The sequence below is a fragment of the Hirundo rustica genome, chromosome 8, assembly GCF_015227805.2.
Source record: "Hirundo rustica isolate bHirRus1 chromosome 8, bHirRus1.pri.v3, whole genome shotgun sequence".
NCBI lineage: Eukaryota > Metazoa > Chordata > Aves > Passeriformes > Hirundinidae > Hirundo > Hirundo rustica.
The window spans coordinates 3,723,479-3,731,699 of NC_053457.1; positions in this window are offsets into that span (position 1 = coordinate 3,723,479).

An 8,221-nucleotide genomic window follows, 5' to 3' on the forward strand; every position below is an offset into this window, starting at 1 on the left:
GCCGCTCCCCTGTTTTGCGGGGAGCTGGCCTGAGACCTGGCCGGATTCCATCGGCTCCCGGGTGGCGGGGGAAGGAGAGGTCGCTGCTTTACAACAACTACTTTCTCTAAACTTCCCTGGAGCAGGGAGGGATCTCTGCCAGGCCCCTGATAGGAGCCATGGGCACCATTTAGGCTGAGGCCACCCCGATTTACACCGAGAGGTGGGCTGAGAAGGCATTTATGATCCTGCCTGGGTTTTTTTTGTGATTCCAGACTGCCCAAGTGCTCTTATCTCTGATGTTTCTGTGTGAGTTCTTCCTCCCTCACCAGCACGGCCTTGAACATCTAATACCACGAGCTACCACAGGAGAGAAGAGACTCTGGGCAGATTTAACCCTTTCCTGGCAACATGAAGCTTCCATGGCTTGGCCCTTCTCTGAGAGAGAAAAGAAAAGGACAGAGCGAACATAAAGAAGAAACAGCATGAAGTCAGTAAAGTGAGAGTGAAAAGACTATTGGGACAGAGGGTTGAAGAGCTGGTTGTTCCATTCTTACTTGAGCCATAGAAATTAACTCTATATTTAGATCATTCCTTTAAATCATGGGAAAGATATGCATTTGGGGAGATGATTGTTTTGATTTGTGTGTGGATTTGAGCAAAGGTGTTTGTGATGGACTAAGTAATATCCTATAAGATGCTTGAACAGAGATAGAGATGAGAAGCCCCCTGTGCCAGTGAAAAAAGTGAGACGATATCTCTGTACCTTGAGATGAAGAATCCTTTGCCTTTAAAGTTATTCATCTTTAAAAGGTGACACCCCAATATGCAAAAGTCTAAGACCCATGACCCATAAGCAGCTTGAGAACCTGCTAATGGGAGGGGTCGCAAAGGCAGGTTTCTCCAGGCCGCTGTTTTTGTCACAGTTAAAAAACCCACAAGAGAACTGTTCCAGGTTGTCAGTGGGATCCATGGCTCTAAGAGAGACTTCTCCTAATGAATTGATGAAAAACTATTGTCAGATAGTGAAACTGACTGAAAATTACAAGTTTTGTCTCTTTATGTTGTTTTGTAGGAAAGTGAAGAGTTTGTAAGGGGAGGGAAGAGTGTTTTTGGAGTTTCATTCTGTTTTGTTTTAATTTTTTCCCCAACTTTCTTTTTCTATTCTTTTAGTGGGTGTTAATAAAACTGTTTGTTCATTTTTAAGGTTAAGCCTGCTTTGCTTTTCTCCTAGTCTCTCTCCCACAGAAAAAGAGTAAGTACTAAGACCAGAATTTAGTGAACATGAAACCATTACAGCACCCCCGGGCTCCCGTGCAGCCGCTGGCACAGCACCCCCAGGGCCTTTCCCGACGGGCCCTTTCCAGCCCCTGTGCCCCAGCCTGGAGCTGCAGGGCCTGGGCTGAGCCCGGGGCAGGACCTGGCACTTGGCCTTGCTGATCCTGAGCCCATGGATCCAGCCTGTCCTGATCCCTCTGCAGAGCCTCCTGCACATCCACACTCCCAGCCAGGCTGGTGCTGTCTGTGGAGTTACTGAGGGCACCCTCGGTAGCTCTCACTCTGGAATCTGTTCCCTGCACTCAGTCTACTTGGTTTCGGCTCTTACATATTGTGCAGTTTTTATGTTGCCCAGACAGTGTGGGTTGCAAACAAAACATATCATCCATTTATACTTTTGGAAAGGTTTTGCCCCACTCAAAGCCAGGCTGAGGCTGCTGGCAAACAGAGCTCTGCAGAGGAAACATATTGTTTTGCTCCTAGTTCTTCCCAGGGCTCAGCTGATGCTGTGTTTCAGAGCACAGATTCCAATAACCGGAGTGAAGCAGCACGTCAGCCACCGGGCTCTTTCTGTTAGCACTGTTAGCAGTCACACCACAAAAGGCAAATGAACAGAAAGAGGCATTCAGCTGGGGCTAGCTGAGTCTTAGTCTTTTGTCTGGAAAATCCTTAACATCCCCATTGAGGACTGGGGTAACAAATTAAAAACTTTTGTCTGCTTGGCCCTCTGAATCAGTGCATGCCAGTAACACAGTGAGCATGGATAAAGGAAAAGGGAGTTGTGGGCTGGGTTTACCGTTCATTAAAGTAAAGTCATTTACTCTTCTTCACACAGGGCTGAAAAGGGCTGCCCGGTGCAGCAGTGCTTGGGGCATGGATTTGGACACATGTTGCGGGTGGAGGAGTGGTGCTGCTATATCTTGCTTTGGGAATTACTGAGTCCCGCGCTGAAAGCAGAAAGCTATGAAAATCATCTTATTTTCTTTATGTGTGTATGGAAAATCCACTCAACCCCAAATTTAAACAATGAATAGGATGTTTTGCCCTTCAGGTTTCTCGGTGTTTGCAGGTCTTTTGTTACAGAGCAGTCAAAGCCTTTCCTGCTAACGACAGGGATGAACCGATGGCCCCTGACCCCCAGACTGCAGCTGGGGGGTTCAGGGTGGATGCGGGGTAGCACACCTTCCATGGAATTACACAATCACAGAATCATTATGGTTGGAAAAGGCCTCCAAGCTCTCCAACCTTTGATGGAACACCGGCATGCCCACTAAGCCAGCAGCCCCGGGAGAGACACCAGGAGAGTTTAGGAACCTCCCTGAAACAGCCCATGAATGAGGGACCAGTGCAACACTGAATGAAAGAGATGGGAAAGCTTCCTTTGAAGCAAAACAGGGGAAGGTATTGCTCAAATTCCTGTTTGATAGGAAAAACAGCGACCCAAGCAATTGTTTTGTGTTGTCACGCTGAGGAAACAAACCTCTGTGCGCAGAAACCAGCCACGTGGGAGGTGCTGCCTGATAACGTGGTCAAACCCCAGCAGTTTTCTTCTTGCTTTTTGTGGGAGGTTACAGGGGCTGTGGTGGTTTTGTTGAGGGCACTGGGCTGGTCCATTCAGGAGCCATGAACTCAAACTTTAGTTTCACAAGCAGCAGGGTCTCTTTTTAAATCACTGGTTTTATGTCTGGGGAAACAGTGCTGTATAGAATGGAGCTCTTATTTCTCTTGGCTTTCCAGACATCTGCCCTGATTGAATGTCTGCTTGTTTCACTCCTGTCAGGGTAGAATCTCTTCTTTTTGGCAGATTTCCCGTGCTGGAATTCACTTTTGCAGTTGATACGTTAATGGCGCATGGCTGCGAATCGATTTTGTAAAACCTTTTACTTTAAATGCCAGGATAATAATTTACTGTGCTTGTCATTGGATCTCTTTTTGCTTAGGCACTCCCTGCACTTCTTCAGCCATGGATGTGAAATAAGGCTCAGTGAAATTTGGCAGGATGTGAGCTGTAGCATTAGTTGTACAAGGTGTTAGTACCCAAACCCATCATTTGGGAAGGCTCAGTGCCTCTCCTCCATAAGGTGCTGTTACACATGTTCACTACATTAACACAGGCACCTTTGTGGAAAATGTTCTTCAGTATTCCCACAAGCCATGACTGTCAAATAAATTCACTTGTGAACTGATTCTGTGTGGAAAGGGAGTCTTATACCCATTGATCATAATGAAAGGAATTCCTTAAGCACTATGGAAAACAGCCACCTACAATTATCACTCAGTAATTTAAAATGCCAGTTGCTTTCCTTTCTGACACAGAAAATATATGTCTATGTGTGCAATAAAGGTATTTAATGATCACATGCTGCATTAACAGGATAGGAAAATTAATCCCATCGAATATAAAAGTATAAATATCATTAGCTGAACCAAGATGAATGTGACGTTCTTGGTGAGTGAGTCTATTTTTGGGAAATCACGGGGTTGGAATAACATTAAAATAAAAAAGAGGTGACACTTGGCTCTTCTAACTAACTGTAAAATATCCCCTTTTCCACTAAGAGGTTGCAGCTTGTCCCTTTCATAAAGCCTCTGGTTTAGCCTCTCTATAATTTCAGCCTGAGAAAAACTTCAGGGTTGAAGCAGACCCTCTGACTACAAACCATGGAGTGACAGGACAAGGGGGAGTAGGTGAGATCAGCTACTAGAAAGAAACCCTTCCCTGGCAGGGTGGGCAGGCCCTGGCACAGGGTGCCCAGAGCAGCTGTGGCTGCCCCTGGATCCCTGGCAGTGTCCAAAGGCAGGTTGGACATTGGGGCTTGGAGCAGCCTGGGACAGTGGAAGGTGTCCCTGACATGGCAGGGATAGAATGAGATGAGCTTTAAGGTCCCTTCCAACCCAAGCCATTCTGTGATTTTGTGTAACCGATGTTGCTTATTTTTGCAGAAGAACTTGACAAAGCAGCTCAGCTTGTGCCACCCTTAACATTTCCTCTGACCTCCAGGACTACTTAAACTTCTCATAAGGTAATATTCATTTGGTTGGACTTAGACAAAGCTCTTGTTTATCTCATGGAATATTTTAAAAGCCAATCTGTTCCCTCTGTTGGTGTATTTTTACTCTGATTTAAATAGACACAGAACAAAGCACTTGTGGTCTGTGTGTTTAATGGGCTGTGTGTTTAAAGATCCTGCCCTGCCTTTTCTGGTCCTACCAAAGCTGCTGATGGCAGCCTGTATATCCTTTTGCAGCGTCTGTAGTCATTATAAATCTTCCTGCTAATGAACAGGGGTGTTCCTCAGAGTTTATTTAACCAGGAAAAAAGCTGGGTGCATTTGAAAATGTTTCACCGTTATGATTTTGAACCTCCAGATATTTTGCACAAGGAAAACACACTTTGCAAAAGCTTGATCCCACCAGCCAGGGTCGGAGATCTCCTGCTGAAGGCTCTCTGACTCCTGATGCACGTTGGCATTTGGCTGCTGAGGCAGCAGCAGAGTCAGGGAGCCCATTCCATCGCATGTGGTCGGAACAAGGGCTAATTCATTCCCGGGAATAACTTTGAACTGACACAGAAAGTCAGCGCTTCTCCGTGCTCAGGGAAGCCAGCTAATTTTTCCAAGGCCTTAGAGCAGGTTATTTTTAGCTGGAGATAACCATGGGCTGTTAAACACCCAGAGAAGCTGCGAGAAGCCCTGTGGCACCGGGAGAGTCCTGCTGCAGCAGCTCTGTGTTCCATGTGGGCCTCCACATCTGACTCCTCGTGCCCATTCCTGTGGCAACTACAGTTGCACAACAGCCCCCAGGGCATGGAGATAATAAAGCTGTTGTCACCTTAGCATCAGTGGGGTTTGAAAGAAGCCAGAGAAGAACCTTTCTAAGGTAAGGGACACCATGTGCCTGTGTGTGTGCGTGTGTGTGTGCGTGTGTGTGTGCGTGTGTGTGTGTGTGTGTGTGTGTGTGTGACTTTGCTGCTGCCAAGCAGACCAGGGCAGGAGGCAAACCCACCTATGCTCCCCTTGGCTTGGGGAGAAGGGTTCAGCAAATCAAAGGCAGGATTTGGCCCACTGATGTGTTTGGATACAGTAGATAGCAGACCTTTGGTGGTGAAAAATGTTCTTTAATCAGTATCTTTTACTTTATCTCCATTAACTCTGTTATGCTAATACAGTGTTACTGATTAAAGACCCTGAGCTTCCCTGTAATAGTCCTGAATTACTGTCAGGATAATGAGATTTCCATTTCTAAACGTCCTGTTCCTGCCATCCAAATCACATCTGCATTCATGTACATACCCAACAGGAATTATTCTCCCTTCCTGCATCAAAAATACCATGCCACACTCAGCTGGAACCAGCTTTTCCCTTGTTTAGTGCTCTGTCCAGGACTATTACTATCAGTCCTGGGTTATTGCTGCTGTGTATTTAAACATGCATTGAAGGACATTTGCAACTCTTGGTGCACAAGGCTGAGCTCTGAGGGACATGGGATACTGAGTGACACCCAATAAACTATTTGTGCTTATTAATCATGTCTAATAAATCCTCCTTGCACAAAGGGTGCTCCTATGGTGCTGATAATCACACCCAGTGATGGTTGAGCATGGAAATCAAATTGCTGCTGCAGAAAGAATTGTTTCCAGCAGGGCAGAGGCAACAGACAACAGCAATGCCATCAGAAAAGCGAGAGCAACAAAGGGAATGATGGCCAGGAGGCCTGAAAGTGAAGCCACCACACTGGCAGTGGCATTTGATACAGCCCTGTGACAATCCCCAGCTCCAAATCTGGACTCCAGCACAGCCCATCTAATGAGAGGAGTTTCAGCCACTTACAGCTTGTTTTAGGGTGAGGCTGCTGTGTTAGCCTGAACTTTTGGTGACCCCTCACAATGCCATCTCCACAATCTGCATTTTTATCCAAAAAATTCAGGGCAACCTCTCCCTTTGCTGGCTGCCAGGTCACCTGGATGTCACAGCACCCTCCAGGACAAAGCCCCAGCCTTGGCTGACTCGAGTGGCTTCAGATTTTCATTTTGTTCCAGCTGTCTCATTCCAAATCGAGAGCAAAGCTTATTTTTGCTCTGATTTCTGATGTATTAAACATTAAAAAGATGGTGGTTGTTATTAATGACATGGAAGCCTTTCCTAGCTGTAAGTTACCCTAAAATTGGATTCGAGCTAATGCAATTTCAAGGAAACATTTTCTGCTGTGATCTCCAAACAGAGGCCAAACACACGTTACACATCCTCTTTTATGCTCCTCACAATATTAGCCCAGTTTGCAGAACAAACACAATCAACCCTTAGCCCCCGGGCCGTGACCCGTGAATAGCACCGCTAATGGGATTGTGCCGCACACAAAACTCCCGCTGGATTTGATGGGAGCCGCTCCACCTCCTGCTTTCTTCCCACACACCCTCTGCCATCCTCCTCTCTCAAAAGGCACCCGCGGCCCGGGAGAGGGAGGTCTGAGCCGCAGCAATGCCTGAGCCACCAAGTTGCTTTGAGTTGCCTTTTCTTTCTTTAGCAGAGGTGGAAATTACATTTTTTTTACACTTATAAATTGTGTGGGCAAGCTGAAGGGGTCCAGGCTCAGCACGAGTGAGGCAGTTGTATAATTTTCTATGTTGTTTCATTTTCTATGGCTTATACTATTTTGCAATTCCACTCAAGTAATGTACTCTAGCTCCAGTTGGACTTTGGTGTTAAATCTTCAAGTTACCAATATTTGCCATCAAAATGAGAACCTTATCATCAGCTTCTCCCCTTGCCTCCTTTCTTCCTAAAAGCAGCACCAGATTATTGTATCCAGAGGCTGTTGAGGGGAAAACTGTAGAAGCCCCAAAGCTGGGAAAACGTTTGATGCTTGTCCTCACGTGGAGAACCTGATGCCCTCAAGATTTATTTGATTCTATATATTTATCAAGCTGGTAAGAGGATATCTACCTTTTTTATCTGATGTTTCCTTGAACGGATGAGAGGATCCAGACAGAGATTTATTCTGTTTTAAGGACAGAATCATAGAATACCCAGCGTTGGAAGGGACCCACGGGGATCGTCAAGCCCAGCCTCTGACCCTGCACAAACACTCCAACAATCCCACATGTGCCTGGGAACACTGTCCAAATGCTCCTAGAGCTCTGGTAGCCTCAGGGCCATGCCCATTCCCTGGGGAGCCTGGGCAGTGCCTGAACCCTCTGGGGGAAGAACCTTTCCCTAATACCATACTCTTAATTTTCCTCACTGGATGCATGGCAACAGCAGTATTGGGAAGGGAGCTCTGGAGATCTCCACTCCGGGGCAAGACTATTGCCTCCACTCGATCAGGAAAACCAGAAAATCTTGTAGTAGTAGTAGTAGTAGCAGTGTTATTATTATTGTCATTATCATCAAAAGAGGCTTGATTTATAGACCTTGTGCTAATTTGAGGAATGGAGCTGGCTTGGGGACACAAGGGCATAAATCACTAGGCAGCTTTAGGCACTGAGTTGAACATGATAACTGCTAAACCCATTTAGCAGAGGCTCATTCTGGTGTTAGTCCTGTTATCAGAGCTGCATTCACTGGGAACAGGAGCTCGATTTTAAAATACAGATAGCTTTCTTCCTTCAGGCTGGCTTGAAAGGGCAACTGCTGCCCCTACAGGGAAAAACGAGAAAATCCAGCTTGGGAATGAAACTCGTCCTCTCCCTGGGTGCCAGCACAACAGGAGCACAGAATCCCCGAACGGTTTTTTGGCAACGGCAGCTCCCAAAATCACATGAGGTGAAGGACAAATAAAGAGTGTGATATGAAAAAGTCTCCAGGATGGGATCCCAGGACTGAACAGGAAGGAGAGCTTCCACTGGTGTCTGCAACATCTCTGGGCTCAGCGAAAAATCACACAGAGCTTCACTGGGAGCCTCCAGGTATCCTTGTGCTCCTGCCCGTTGGGCACCATGGAGGTGACATGGTCTGGAGCTCAGTGG